This window comes from Marmota flaviventris, chromosome 10 (genome assembly GCF_047511675.1).
Source record: "Marmota flaviventris isolate mMarFla1 chromosome 10, mMarFla1.hap1, whole genome shotgun sequence".
Classification (NCBI taxonomy): Eukaryota; Metazoa; Chordata; class Mammalia; order Rodentia; family Sciuridae; genus Marmota; species Marmota flaviventris.
Window position 1 is genome coordinate 78685106 of NC_092507.1, and position 15792 is coordinate 78700897.

The following is a 15792-nucleotide window of genomic DNA, read 5'->3' on the forward strand; positions in this document are numbered from 1 at the left end:
TCTACTGAATAAGGTTCTGTATTACTACTGACAAGTAATACAGATTAAGTATTCCTCCTCCAAAATGTTTGTTTGGATACCAGATTTTTAAAAATATTTGCATATGCATAATGAGATATCTCAGGAGTGGGACTCAGGTCTAAACAAGAAATTGATTAATGTTTTATAAACTCCTATTCACATAGGCTAAAAGTAATTTTATACATTATTCTCAGCACACTTCATTTGACTGCAATCTATCATGTAAAGTCAGGTGTGGAATTTGCACACATGACATCAAGTTACTTTCAAATTTTTCATATTTTGGAGCATTTTGGATTTTCAGATTAGAGATGCTCAACCTATAATAACATCCAGAATAAGAAGCTATACACCATCGGGGCTGGGGCTATTGCTCAGTAGCATACTTGCCTGGCATGTGTGAGGCACTGGGTTCTATTCTCAGCGCCACGTATAAATTAATAAAAAGTCTATCAACAACTAAAAAGAAATTTTTTTTAGTTGTAGATGTACAGAATATCTTTATTTTTATTTATTTTTTTATGTGGTACTGAGGATCAAACCCAGAGCCTCACATGTGAAAGGCAAGCACTCTACCACTGAGCTACAACCCAGCCCAAGAAACTTTTTTAAAAAGAAGCTATACACCATAACTGAGTAAAATTTTTGAATGTCACATTATTTGAGCAACCACTGAATCAATAACTGCAAACAAGATGTGATTATTATGATTTGTCTAGACCCTACAAATCAGGTCCTACCTATGCGGTTAGGGTGGGATAATTTCAATACTGTTGACACTATATAATGGGAGATAGGAATAACCACAAAATCTACTGCAAAAGATTACAGAAATGAAGGCTGGGACTAGAGCTCCATGATAGAGCGCTTGCCTAGCATGTGTGAGACACTGGGTTCAATCCTCAGCACCATATAAAAATAAATAAATAAACATACTGTGTCCATCTACAATTAAAAAAATCCATATTTTAAAAAAGGGATGAAATGAACATAACTTAAAAAAGATTACAGAGATGAATTATAACTTGACACTATTTTTAAGCTCTATTGTTTTAATAAATTCTTAATTTATACTAAGATTTAATCATACACATTGAGCTTTTCTAATCTGAAATGCTCCAAACTCTAAAACTCTTTGAACACTATCATGATGTTACAAGTGGAAAATTCCAATCCCTGATTTCATGTGACTTTTGATAAGGGATACTCAATTTGTATATGGACATAAAGCTCTCTCTCTTTTTTTTTTTTTTGGTGGTGGTGGTGCTGGGGATTGAGCCCAGGGCCTTGTGCATGTAAGGCAAGCACTCTACCAACTGAGCTATATCCCCAGCTAAACAAAGCTCATTTTTTAGTCAATTTTACATAAGGAGGAAAACCTTTTGAGGGCAGAAATGACAAAGAGAGCAGTCTATAGTATCATGGTTAATGACGTATTGGAGCACAAATCAAACCTTTTCAGAGTATATTATACTTCTAAACTTTTTAATTATATGAGGCAATAAGTCCTCTTTATAATCTAAGCCAGTATAAACTGGCATCTGTGTTGACCAAAATAAAGTTTTTACCCAAATAAATATTTTTAAAGATATGGCTAAGTGAATACAATAATATAAACAATATAACCTAGGAAATATTTAAAACAATGGTTACCAAAGATGACTGTGGAGAAGTATCATTTTGGAATTTTTATAAACATAAAGATGAAGAAAACAGACTCCTGACCTACTGAATTCTAAATAACTGGAAGGGGGTCCTGAAAACCAGTATGCTTTGAAATCTGCTCTGATATAGCCATAGTGTAGGCTACATTTGAAACACAGTGGTCTTAATAAGAAAATCAACCCTTTTTAAACACTAATTCAAAATTCTGAGTACAAGCCATTAATATATATATAATCATATCCCACTATTATTAAATTCCTAATAGGATAATCTATTTCCTAAGGATGTTCAATAGTATTTTCCCTGTTTAATTTTATTATGTTTTAGTTTAATTTTACATATAACAAAAATGCACCATGGTAAATGACCAAGACTCACAAACTTATTTACATATATTCTCCACATTTCCAGAGTGAATATATTTTAAAACATAAATAGAGGGAAACTGTCAAGAGTCCTTAATTTAATTTCTTTCAATTCTGCTATCAGTTTCACTTCACATTATTTTCCATGTTAAGTTTCAGCTGGTCAGTTCCCTGTCTTCAGGGGTTGGTTCAATTTTGAACTCAAATCCTTTTCTTGGTTAACCTAGCTCTCAAACAGAAAATATTATTTTAAAGTTTGGTAAGGTATGATGAGGAACTAAACAAAATGTTTAGGATCTGAGAAAATTCCACACACATGACCCCTATGACCAATAACTAAGGTAACTGTTTTAAAGAATGAAGAAAAACCAAAGATTTGGGGACCAGGAAAATAATTCTTTAAACACTTGGAAGCATCAATATTTGTAAAGAGATATGAAAATAAATGAGGGAAATATTCCAATTTTTTAACTTATTTATTTGGCAACGGTTTGACATAGTAAAATAAGCTATATTCTCTAATATAACAAGTGTGCGTATAGAGGAATACTGTACTAAGAGCAGTGATTTTTGTGTTCAACTACCTGGACTACTAGTGGCCTTTGCCATATACATTCACCTACTTTATTCCCACAATAAAAGGAATGAAGAGGAAGAGACAGATGTGCCTAGTGTGTGTCACATAATCTATAGTTTACTGAAAAACCAACAAGTGTGGCCCACAAAAAAAAAAAAAAAAATAGAAAAAGTGATGTTAGGGGAGGGGAGGAGAGGGGGGGATAGATAGGGAGGGCAGCAAAATACAACTGACACTAGGATTGCTGTATGTATACACATGATGTATAACCAATGTGATCCTGCAATCTGTACGCGTGGAAAAATGAGAATTCATACCCTATTTGAATCAAATGTATGATATGTCAAGATCATTGTATTGTCTTGAGCAACTAATAAAAAAAAGTAGAAAAACTATCTGTGTAGTAGGAAGTAGATATTTTATTCAGAGGTAACTTTACCTACATCTACTTCATTCCAATACACCATTTAAAAGTTGAATAATTAAATGTGGTGGTACAGCAAGCCAGAAGATTAAAAAGAAAATTTAAAAAAGTATTTTCTATGGTTCTAAGCAACATGTGTTTGTATGTTACAGTGCAATAAAACCAAGATGAGTATGATGTTAAGTTGCTCTGAACAAGTGTTTGGGGAGAAAGTGGGTTTAGTAATGCATAACCATTAAAAAAGGCAAGAGAAAGAAAAGAACTTCAAACCTGCTTAAATGTATAAATTTATTCAGGTTTATTTTGCTAAAAAGAAATTGTAATAAGCATGTCTAAAAGGCCATTCTTGTTTGTTTCTTTATCTATGTTCTTAATGTTGGTTATAATTTACCCTATCTTGCCACAGGAAGAACACTTCCTTAGACAGGAAGATAGCTGATTTTAAAAGCTGTGTTTCAAGATGTGGGTTTTTAAATACCCTATATGATCAAACAATTCATTAACGAGTTTTTGAGAACTGAACCAGTTAACATCTAGTTAATGTACTAGATGTAACAGTGAGGTAGTAGAAAGCACCTTAGACCAGGAGGCAAATATAAAAGATCTAGGTTTTTATTTACATTCTAGTTTTCAAAATTTTCAAATCTATAGAAGAGCTGAAGTAACAGTAAAATGACACCATATGCCCTTTAGTTTTATTTACCAATTAGTATATTGCCATATTAGCTTCTGTTCTTTCTATTCATAATCCAACATATATTATGCATGCAATGTACTTATGTATGCAAACATATTTTTTCTGAACCATTTGAACATAAATTACAGATATCATGACATTTTACTATAAACTCCAAAATGCATCTTATAAGGAACTGTCCTATGTAACCAAATGCCATTATAATAATTTAACAGTAATTCCGTAATATCATTGAACATATACAGTTCCTATTCAAATTTTCCCCAAACGATTCAAATGTTTTATTTCTGTCCAAAATCAAACTAAGGTTCATGCTATATTTGGTTATTATATCTCCCTAGTCTCATTTAATGTATGATAGTCCCTTCTGTATTTTTTGTTTTTCATGACACTGTTAGCTTTTTTGAAGAATGTATTTGTTCAAGCTAAAACAGAAAAACCTCCTACTCCAATGAAACTCTAAGGAATAGTTTTATTCCTTTTTCAAACCAAATAGGTATGATATATATATATATATATATATATATATATATATATATATATATATATATATATATAAAGGTTGCAGGTTAGATAAAGGGAGTTAGTTATGGAAGACATAGGCAAAGAAAATTAAATATCTTAAAAGCAGAAAACTTATAAGAATAGCACTAGAAGACAGCTTTTTATATAATACACTGGTAAATACATATTTTGTTATTTATATATGTATTTTATTATTTACCTTTACAAATATTTGGTAAAATATAAACAATAAATATTGGTAATTGCGGGGGTTTTTTGGGTCTCTCTCTTTTTTTTGTACTGGGTATTGAACCCATGGCACTTAACTACTGAGCCACATCCCAAATCCCCTTTTTCTATTTTATTTTGAGGCAGGGTCTGGTTGTGTTGTTTAGGGTCTCACTAAGTTGCTGAAGCTGGCTTTGAACTTGTACTTGTTATCCACCTGCCTTAGCCTCCCAAGTTGCTGGGATTATAGGTGTATGCCACCACAACCAGGCTTTTTTGGTTTCTTAGTAAGAGACTAACCTATAGAATTTATTTATTTATGGTTTTTTGTTTTTGCCTTTTTTTTTTGGTATTGGGATTGAACTTGGGGGCACTCAACCACTGAACTACATTCCCAGCCCTATTTTGTATTTTACTTAGAGACAGAGTCTCTCTGAGTTGCTTAGTGCCTCGCCATTGCTGAAGCTGGCTTTGAATTCGCAATCCTCCTATCTCAGCCTCCTGACAGGCTGGGATAACAGGCATGTGCCATCATGCCGCCTAGGTTTAATTTTTTAATCCTATGAAATTCAAAGAACTTTCTCCAGGGTTGGGGGTGAAGCTCGGTACAGTGCATGGATAGCATGGATAAGGCCCTTGGTTCATCTCCAGCACCATAAAACAAACAAACAAATATAACTCTGTCTATATTTGGTATCATTTTAATCATACATAAAAGACTTTTAGCTATCTATCTTCCCCCCAAGGGGATACACTGTTCCTGGAAGACTGCAATACCAGGGGGATATATGGAGAGGGTAGAGCAAGCTCCTATTTCATCTCCCTGCTCCAAATCCATTTGATAACTTGTCCTTGGATAGAGGATATATCAGATATTAAACTGATAAGAATGGATACTACACTTATCCTAGCCAAAAGGTTCAGAAGTGATCGGCCTGTTACTTTTGTCATCTGTCTCACTGAGAAAAAGTATTCTATAGAATAGGACTAAAATTCTGAAAAAGTATATTGTTAGTGTTCCACCAACCACAATACCTCTAAGAAAGAGAAGACTTGCTATAAAAGGAAAAGTATCAAATAGGCACTCATTAAGTTTTACTTTGTTAACTGAAAGTGCTCACATGGCTGGAAAACTCTGTAGCTAAAGAAAATTTGATTCATTTTCTATATAATGGAATTATTTTGATTCCTTATTTTTCACTTATGGGAGCTAGCTCAGTAAAAGATTCATCTCTGTTTTTATTCTTTGGCCTTTTCTTGGATACCACAGAATTAAACTTCAAATAGGACCAATAGGCACTCTTTTGTGTTGTGTCTTTTTTGGATAAGAAAAAGATGTATGGTGATATATTCCATTTGCTAATGATAAACACTGTCATACTAGCTAAATTAAGATCCTGACAAGTCCTTTAGACAGTGGTGTGAATCAGATACCAAAACTTTTTCAAGAATTAATTCCAAAAGGCTCTTCTGGATCCATGTGAAAATTATTTCCTCTTTTTGTCATTTTACCCCTATTGCTGTTACTCCAGATCCTCTTCTTTAAGCTTGATGACTATTATGATGACTACTTCCTTACTCTGGATTCTTATCACTACATCTTTCTTTTAAACAAGACTTTATCCAGATTAAGAAATAAATTCTCACAGGCTAGAGATGTGGCTCAGTGGCACAGTGCTAGCAGGCATGCCTGAGGCCCTGGGTTTGACCCTCAGAACTGCAACAAAACAAAACAAAACAAAAACAAAAACCCAAAATGAAACAAAAATAATAAATTCTCTTTTTGTAGCAAGGTCCCTTTGTGTGAAGTCACTGTAATTCTTTTTTTATCGTTGAAATACCTATCCTCCCCACTGGAACCTTAAGTGTATTTCTCCTCACAGGAGGCTTGATGTAAGCACAGCCAAGCCTCACTAGGACTGTTAAATTAAAATGTACTCAGTGGTTAACTAACTTATCTTTCTCTTTTCTTTTTCTCCCTTCTTCCTTCCTTCCTTTGATTGGGGATTGAACCCAGAGGCACTCTACCACTAAGCTATATCACCAGAACTTTTACGTTTTTATTTTGAGACAGAGTCTAAATTGCTGAGGCTGGTCTCAAACTTGGGATCCTCCTGTCTCAGCCTTCTGAGCTGCTGAGATGACAAGCATGCACTACTGTGCTTGACTTGTTTTTTATTTTGAATATATCTTATGTATATTACAGAATACCAATTATACTTATTGTTATGTTATCTGTCATCTATGTCTGTTAGCTAATAGTTCTATATTCTTTTTATTTATTCTGATTATTTCAAGCTTTTCCTCCATGCCAATATTTTTTACATTTTAGTATCATCGACTGAATATAATTTTATTCACTGAATAGATTAAACTTTTGTGATTTCTGCAATAATATGCTGGCTTCAGTTTGTTTTCTTAGAAATCTTCCTGTTGACCTCATATTATCATCTTGTTTTTTGATATCTGAACTTTATTGAATTTATGTTGTTTTTACAGTGTGAAGTCACTGTAATTCCTTTCTTATCCTTGAAATACCTATCCTCCCCACTGGAACTTTTGATTTGCAAATGCTCTCTCTTTCTCTGTTATAATAACATAAACCATAATGCCAAGCCATCTCTTTTCATCATGTTCATAGTATATGACTGTCCACGTGTTCCAAATACTCTAATAATTTGGCTAACAATAACTCTCTGCAGCATTTGAGATCCATTTCTTTTGTCTTCCACTCTCAAATTCACTCTCACTTTTCAACTAAGGGAACAGCACAAGGAGAGAAAGAACCTGGCTAAACTCGGGCTCTATTTACTCTTCTGAGATGTTCTTAGATATTTTGCACCATTTAATTTGGGGACTATATCCCCCAAGCTAAGTTTAGGATTCTGAGTGTATCTCAAAAGTAAGCATGATGGTTGCTCTAGGCCTTCGTTTTAGCTAAGACAGGTGTCTATGTCTCATCTCTCTCACTGCCTTGGTTCTTGGAGAAGTCTCTACCACTTCCCAGTTGGAAAATTAAACACTTGTTTTCTTTCTCTCCACCCTTGGGATGTGAATGAATTCTCTTAGGATTCTGCTGACTTGCCTACAGAGCTTGGAGTGTGGGACAGGAGGGAACAGACAGCTGACTTAGGAAGCCATGATTTGCTGGGGCTCTCTGCTCTATAACTGCCTATTTATTTTGTTAGCTGTAAGTTTTTAAAGTTTATTGCATTAGGTTATGCTCCTTTTCTTCTCAGGTTGCTTTTGGTGGAAAATATTTTTTTACCTTTTAGAAACATTATTATTTACTTTTTTGTCAGATGGTTGGTGTAATTCTGAGATGTTTTAATCTACCTCTGGAGCAACATTTATATAAATAAATGTATCTTTATTTAAATATGTAAATATGTATTTATTTAAAATGTAGATGCTCCTCAATTTATAATGGGGTTATGTCCGATTGTAAAAATCCAAAGTATATCTAATAAACCCAGTTTATGAACATCACAGGTCAGCAACACATTGCACTGCAGAGTACTGGTTATTTACCTTGGGGATTATGTGACTGATGGGCAGCAGCAGCTCACTGCTACTTGGGAGACAACAGTATTCAGCATATCAGTAGCACAAAAACATCAAAATTCAAAATCTGAAGTCTCATTTCTACTAAAAGCATATCATTTTTGCACCAACATAAAGTTGAAAAATTCTAAGTCTGAGGATTGTCTATAATTAGAACCTGGTACCTGTTCTTAATGGTATAGAATGTTCCTCTTGTTTGTGACTGTTTTCTCCTTTATAAAAATTAATTCAGCAAAATTTTTCAGTACCTATTATATGCCAGGTAATAGGCATACAGTAGTAAATATGACAAAGTTCTAATATATGTATAAAATGTATGAAAGTTAATTTTTAAAGTGAAGATAAACTCAGACACTGGTAAGAGTCATTAAAAATGTAAAAAAGCTGAGCACAGTGGCCGTGCATGCCTGTAATCCCAGCAACTCAAGAGGCTGAGGCAGGAGGATCACGAATTCAAAGCCAGCCTCAACAAAAGCTAAGCAACTCAGTGAGACCTTGTCTCTAAATAAAATACAAAATAGGGCTGGGGATGTGGCTCAGTGGTTGAGTGACCCTTAGTTCAATCATCAGTACCCCCCACCAAAAGTAAAATATGATGATGACATAGAGTGAGTAAGGGTCCTACTTTATATGATGATCAGGAAAAATCTTTGAGTCAGTAACTGCTGAGATTTAAATGATGAGAAGGAACCAGCCATGAGAAGATCAAGGAAACTGAAAATGTAGGAAAGAGAAAGAACAAAAGCCTTAATGTAGGAATGAAAGATCTTTATTTGAGAAACGCAAAAAAGTGGATGTTGCTTCAATCAACTTGTAAAGGGGAATGTAGGTTAAGAGGTACCAGAGAGGGGATGGAGTTGTGGCTCAGTGGTAGCGTGCTTGCTTTGCACGCATGGGGCACTGGGTTTGATCCTCAGTAGCACATAAATAAATAAATTAATAAAATAAAGGTATTGTGTCCATCTACAACTAAAAAAAAAATTAAAATAAAAGAGGTATCACAGAAGTAGGCAGGATCCAGACAACTCGGGGATATTAGGGCCATAGAACAAGTGCTGTACTTTCGCTAAGTTGACCAGATTCCTTTGTTGCTTTTTTCTTATAATTATTTGGGAATTTTGATTCTTATATTCTGTCTAGCAATGGTTACCTTAAAAGTTATTTAAATGAATGTGCATTTTGAAAACTATGATAATTGTATAATTCATATAAAGAGTGAGCTCCTACCCTTTGCTACTCCTGTGCATCAAGCTCTTTATAATGTCCAGGGTGAATATTTCAACAGTTTTGATGGAGATCACTATACGTAACAAAAACATATATGCATATGGATTTAAAAGCATATATAGTAATGTACTCATTATATACTTAAAATGTACAGATAAGCATATTCTGTCTTCAACACACATGCACACACTTTACATAAACACTCATATACAGATACCTGCATAAATTATTTAACTCATGCAAGTGGAAATATGACAAATACTCTGTCCATAATTTGCTTTTCTAAAAATATATATATATATTTAGTTGTAGTTGCACACAATAGCTTTATTTATTTATTTATTTTTATGTGGTGCTGAGGATTGAACCCAGCGCCTCGTATGTGCTGAGCAAGCACTCTACCGCACAGCCACAACCCCAGCCCCATAATTTGCTTAAAAAAAAAATTATAAATATATATACACACATATATATATGCATATATTTTTAAATTGTAGTTGGACACAATACCTTTGTTTTATTTATTTTTATATGGTGCTGAGGAACAAATACAGTGGTTCCCACACGCTAAGGGAACGCTAGGGGAACGCTCTACTGTTGAGGCACAACACCAGCCCCTCCCATAATTTGCTTTTTAATCACTTAATGTCTTATAGAGATATTTCCTTATTCTTCCTAAAGGAAGTCAAATATTCTAGAGTATGAATATACCATGGTTTAAATGTTCTCCTATTGATGTGTGATTAATAAATTTAAAAAATACTGTAATTGAGTTTGATTTCCAGTACCAAAAACAAATCATAACCCCCCTCCCCAAAATACTATAGAAGTAATGTTGGAACTATGCACCCATCCTAAGAACTTACATAAAGAACACAAATCTAGAGTACAAATAAAAATAAGAACAGGAATTAGTAAAATATAAAGGAAAGGTAGTTTATCACTTAAATTTGCAATTTTTACTAGTATCGTACTAGCCATTGGTTTTTTTAGATTGTATGTATTGGCTGCTGGAAGTGCCACAGCCTTCTCCTTTTTTGAATTTCCTTCAGAAATTTAATTTTTCAAAGGCTGATAATTAGTTATTAAGGTCTTACATATTAACTTTAAAACATGAAATAACTACTTAATACATCTTAACATTTTAATCCTGGCAATTAAAATTGAAAACATCGCTTACAGATAGACATCACACCCTTAAAGGAAATAACAGAAACAATTAGTAATCTCCTTATGCTCTTTTCATAGAGATTTCAAAATAAATCTAAGGTTATACATAGGATGTGGGTTTTTCTCTGGGAGCAGTATTACAGAAGGTTTGTGGTATTAGATGGGTCATGACACAATGCAGGTTGCTTAGTCTCAAATACAAGTGTAAAGCTTACGTTTAAAAAATGTTTTATATTATATCCACAGATGAAAAGTCTAATAAAAACTGAAATTATGGTACACAAAGTATAGTGAACTTCTCTAAGTTTTGTAAAAATCAAACCGTTTTAGAGATAACTTAAAAAACAATTCCTTTACTGTTTTAAAGGTTAAATAACACTTTTTTTTTTTAAGACCGTCTTATGAAACTAGGTTCAACGGTCACAGAGGCCATCATATTAACTTGCAACATGGCAGAATTTTTACATTCTAATTTGTTATTTTTAATTCATGCATTAAAGCAAAAATGTTCAAAGCAAGTTATAACTGCATATGAAATTACTATAGCAGAACAAAACCCAATGATTTGAGTAAATCCGTGAAATGTGATAAGTAATCAACTTGATTAATCAATATAACCAAACTGAAACATCAATAGCAACCACTAAGCCATAGTAAGTTACTACTGATTTGTACTTAACCCCGAGAAAAATTAATCAGAACGGTAAATGTGGTAAGGGTTAGCCTCTTCGTGACTTCAAGGTGACTCATTTGAAACATCTAAACACAAATCATATTCATATCACGTACTACTAATAAGTTTTCAAAATAGTTTCCTGTAACTTAAAGTCATGGACACAAAGGTTTGAATATTCTTTTTAGTAATCAAAAAATTCATAAAAATATCTTCAAAAAATGTAAAATGGAGAAAAGAAATTGGAGTTTTTTCCTCTAGCACTTTTCAATGCTAAGACTAATCCCATTTCAAAAGAAAATACATAAACACATACACACACATACAGAATGTGTTAAAGTGATACTTTTTATAGGACCAGATAAGGGCACAAATGAAAAGATCAGCATTTACATAAAGTCTAAAAGCTAGAAAAATGTTTCTTATAAATTATAGTTTAATTAGAAATGAATCAATTTTGTGATCAATATTTAAAATTATATAATTTCATAAGTTTCTAAAAACCATGAAATCACATATACTATTTTGTTAATATTAGACATATTTAGAATACTTTTAACTTACAGAAAAAATGAGATGAGTTCTCATGTACCCCAGGCATTCAGTTTCCCTTATGATTAACATCTTATATTATGCTGTTATAAATGATGACCCAATATTGATACATTATAACTAATTAAAATCCATAGTTGTTCATATATTTTATATATGTGTCTATATGTGTATGTGAGTGTGTGTGTGTGTGTGTGTACACACACACACACACACACACACTTTTTGGGGAGGGTGGGTACTAGAGATTTAACCTAGAGGCCTTTACTACTGAGCTACACCTCTTTTAAATTTTTTTTTTTTTAGTTGTAGATGAACACAATACCTTTATTTTATTTATTTTTTTTTATGTGGCGCTGAGGATCAAACCTAGGGCTTCAAACATGCTAGGCAACTGTTCTACCACTGAGCCACAACCCCAGCTCCTGTAGCTCTTTTTTATTTTTCTTTTGAGAACAAGGTCTTGCTACATTGCTAAGGCTGGCCTCAAAATCGCGATCCTTCTGCCTCAGCCTCCCAAGTCACTAGGATTATAAGCATGTGCCACTAGCTTGATTTTCTTATTTTTAAACCTGTCTTTTTTTTTTTCCTGTTCTAGGATTTTATCCAAAATACTATACTATATTTATTTGTTATTTTCCTTAGGTTCCTTTTACCTCCAACAGTTTCTCAGACTGTGGTTGCTTTTCATAATCTTCACAGGTTGGAGATGTTACCATTCAGGTGTTTTGGAAGATGTCTACACTGGAATTTGATATTTTTCTCATGCTTAACACTAAGGTTATAGATTACTGGGAGGAAGACTAAGGAGATGAAGTTTCCATTTTCACCACATCACATCATAGCAAGGGTGTATAAATACCAGTGTGATTTGTGACTGATGATGTTATCCTTGATTATCTTGCTTAAGTAGTGTTTTTCAGGTTTCTGCACTGCAAGGTTACTCTTTTACCCCTGTACTTTCCAAACAGTACCTTTTGGAGGGAAGTCACTATGTGTAGTCCACTTGAGGAGTAGAGATTCATACTTTCCATTCTTGAGGACAGAGTATCTACAAAAATTACTTGGAATCCTTCTGCATATTTGTCTCTACTGCCCCATTTATTAATTTATTCAATCATTATATCACATGGACAAACATATTTATTTTACACTCTGGGTTAAAAATCCACTACTACTTTAAATGTATTTTTTCCCCTCAAATTGTTCTGTTTGCCTATTAGGAGCTCTTTCAAGCGGGCTCCTCTGTCTCTTTAACACACCCCTAAAAGCTTTCCTTGAGCATTTCCTTACTTTCTGGCATTACAAGATGTTACAGGCTTATCTTGTACTTTCCTGACACAGTTACAGAATCAGTCATTTCTTTGAGGACTCCTAGTTCCATTTACTGAAGAATGGCATTAGAAATCAAAATCTGAATGCTAGATATACATGAGCTAATTTTTATAAGTGCAAGATGATCACTGATATTAAGGTACTTAAGATTTTATCCTCCTTCCTTAAGGAGACCTTGCTATGAGTTGGTCTTAGGGGATGTCCATGATAATTTTCATTTCTAGTTGAAGCAACATTCTAAAAACCTCTCTTTAAAATTAATTGCATATGGAAGTTGGATAACAAAGAATCATCACTGAGCATTTTAGGGAAAAAAATTTGAACAGAATTTCACAATCCCTAATGACAAAGTAGCAAGTTGAGTAAGTGTCTATATATCCAACTTCTTTGTTGAGAATCAGTGTTAAGATTAGATACAATTACTTAGCATGTATGAATATGCTACAACAAAACCCATTATTCTGTACAATGAAAATATACTAAAAAAAATTTCCCATGAAAAAAAAAGACCAGATACAAAATAGCTATTTTCTCAAATTTAAAAATGCTTAAAATTGAAAAATTCTTAAAGAAAGATAAAAAAGTATTTTAACATTTAAGTTGTTCAAACTAGTAACCAAAAATAACTGTTGTTTTGTGGTGGTGGTGGTATCTTCCAAAAAAGAAGTGTGTTAGCTTAGACTTGGCATATAAACTCTCATCCTTCATTAAACTATTAACAAATTAGCTCAGGAAATTGGAAAGTACAGATTAATTACAAAGCTTTACGGTAAAATCCATCACTCAGTAATCTCATAATTTTGCATAATTTAAAAAATATAATATTTTAAAGTTAATAGTAATGGTTTTATCACTTCCTTTCTATCTCTGCCAAAATTACGTGCTGATCTGGGTACACTGATTTAAACCTAGCTGCTGCATTCTATGTCAGAACAGAATTTTGAGTAGGTGTTTTCTTAAGTCAAGAGTGGTTGGGGTATTGCCCATCTGAGGCATCCCTAGAGGTTAACTGTTGGGCAAACTAACGAAAGTGGGTAAATGTTACTGGGTACCAGGAAGAGAACCAAAAGCTGGATTTGAATAGACCTACCCTGTTTTAAATGAAAAACTTTCCATTAGTTTTAACAAAGCAGCATAAATTTAAAGATGTGCTCTAGCAGATTTAACATGGTTATGACAAATCAATATGCTTTTCTTTATAATAACCAAAATACAAACTCATTTACAGGTTAACTATCAAGAGGCTTGGGTTCAATTCTCATCTATTTTCCTTGACTGAACAAAAATTAACTTTTCTGTGTTTTGTCCCACTATCTGGAAAGTAGAATGGTTCTATTTGTATTAATGTAAAAATAAAGTGTTCAAATAATAAATAACATTCATATCAATAGAAGGTAGAAAATTCCACCAACAGAAGGAAAAAAGTTAATTTTTAGTTACCATTTTCCTTCAATCTAAATACTACACAGGCTTATAATTTTTCTGAATCAAGTTCAATTAAATCTTTTTAATAGATTAAATGTCATCTAACTCAATCACACTATGCTCAAAACCCTTCAAATGACTTTCCACATTACTCGGAGAAAGGCCAAGTTCTTAGAGTATATAATAGGCCCTACTTACCTCTGGACTTCCTCTATTTTTGCCTTCTTGTTCCACCTGAGGCTCTGTTCAGACATGGTTCCCACTGCCTGTAGGCCCTTTGCCCTTACTCTTAGCAGAGAATTCTCCTAAATTTGCCTGTCTCACCTGCTTCAAATCTTTGTTTAAATGTCAGGTTCCAATGAATATTTCCTAGCCACAAAATTAAAATAGCAACAGTCCCCAACTCATACCATTACCATCCTCCCTTTCCTATTGTTTTTCTTCATTGTATTCACCAATTCCTAATTATACACAATGTGATTTAATTTATTTTGTTCATCTAATTTTTCTTTCTACCATGAAGTTCAATGAGGAAAGAAATTTTTGTGTTTTGTTCACTAACCTAGGTAAAGTGTTTTGAATAGTGACTGGCACAAGGTAGGTACTCCATAAATCTTCACTGAATCATCATCAACACCCCATTTAAATTAATAATTTAATCTGTTCTTCACATCTGAGCTTTTAATGAGAACATTAAAAATCAAATTGATATTTTAGGAACTAAACAATTATACATTCATTCTTTCAGTAAATAAACACATTTTGATTATCTTTAGTATGTTGATGTTAGAAATATAAAGCTAAATAATGGTCCTTACTCCCATTGAGCTTCAGATGTACATAGAGACCAGAAAGCTAAAAAAAAAAAAAAAAAAAAAAAATTAATTACAGTAGGATGAGACAATTGAATAAGAGAGGTCTGTAACAGAGTATGTTAGAAGAGCAAACACAAAAAAAAATCAGCTGGGTTGTTATTAGGAAAGGCTGATCACAACAGGACAAACAAGGTCAAAAAAGTAGGGTGGGAAGAACAATACTAAGTGTCATGGGATGAAAGATTTGAAGGATTCTTAACTAGGATACCATGGCTCAAGTTCAGGGTATATATGCTGGGGAAAGTGAAAATAAAGTTAGGAAGGTAGACAGAAATCAGAGCAAAAAGGGTTCATTAAGAAGAGTCAGGAGTTAAACTTTGTCCTGATATGGAAAGGAACTAAAAGATATAAATTGATGAACCGGGAACTTGTAATAACTGTAGCTATATAATAAGCAAAGTTATACAGCAGCGTATACTCTTAATATACTACTAAGAAAATTTTAAAAACTATAATGACAGTATGTCCTAATACAAAGAAAAAAATTCAT

At 33.2% G+C, this 15792-nt stretch overlaps 1 protein-coding gene and 1 non-coding gene across 5 annotated transcripts in view; both read right to left on the minus strand.

Annotated features, from left to right (window-relative positions):
- Positions 1-15792, minus strand: part of Evi5 (ecotropic viral integration site 5) — a 207220-nt gene that overhangs the window by 50625 nt on the left and 140803 nt on the right. The window lies entirely within an intron of this gene.
- On the minus strand, positions 5226-5412 carry LOC114092708 (U2 spliceosomal RNA). The gene has a single exon (XR_003582788.1). It is a non-coding gene; the product is annotated as a U2 spliceosomal RNA (small nuclear RNA).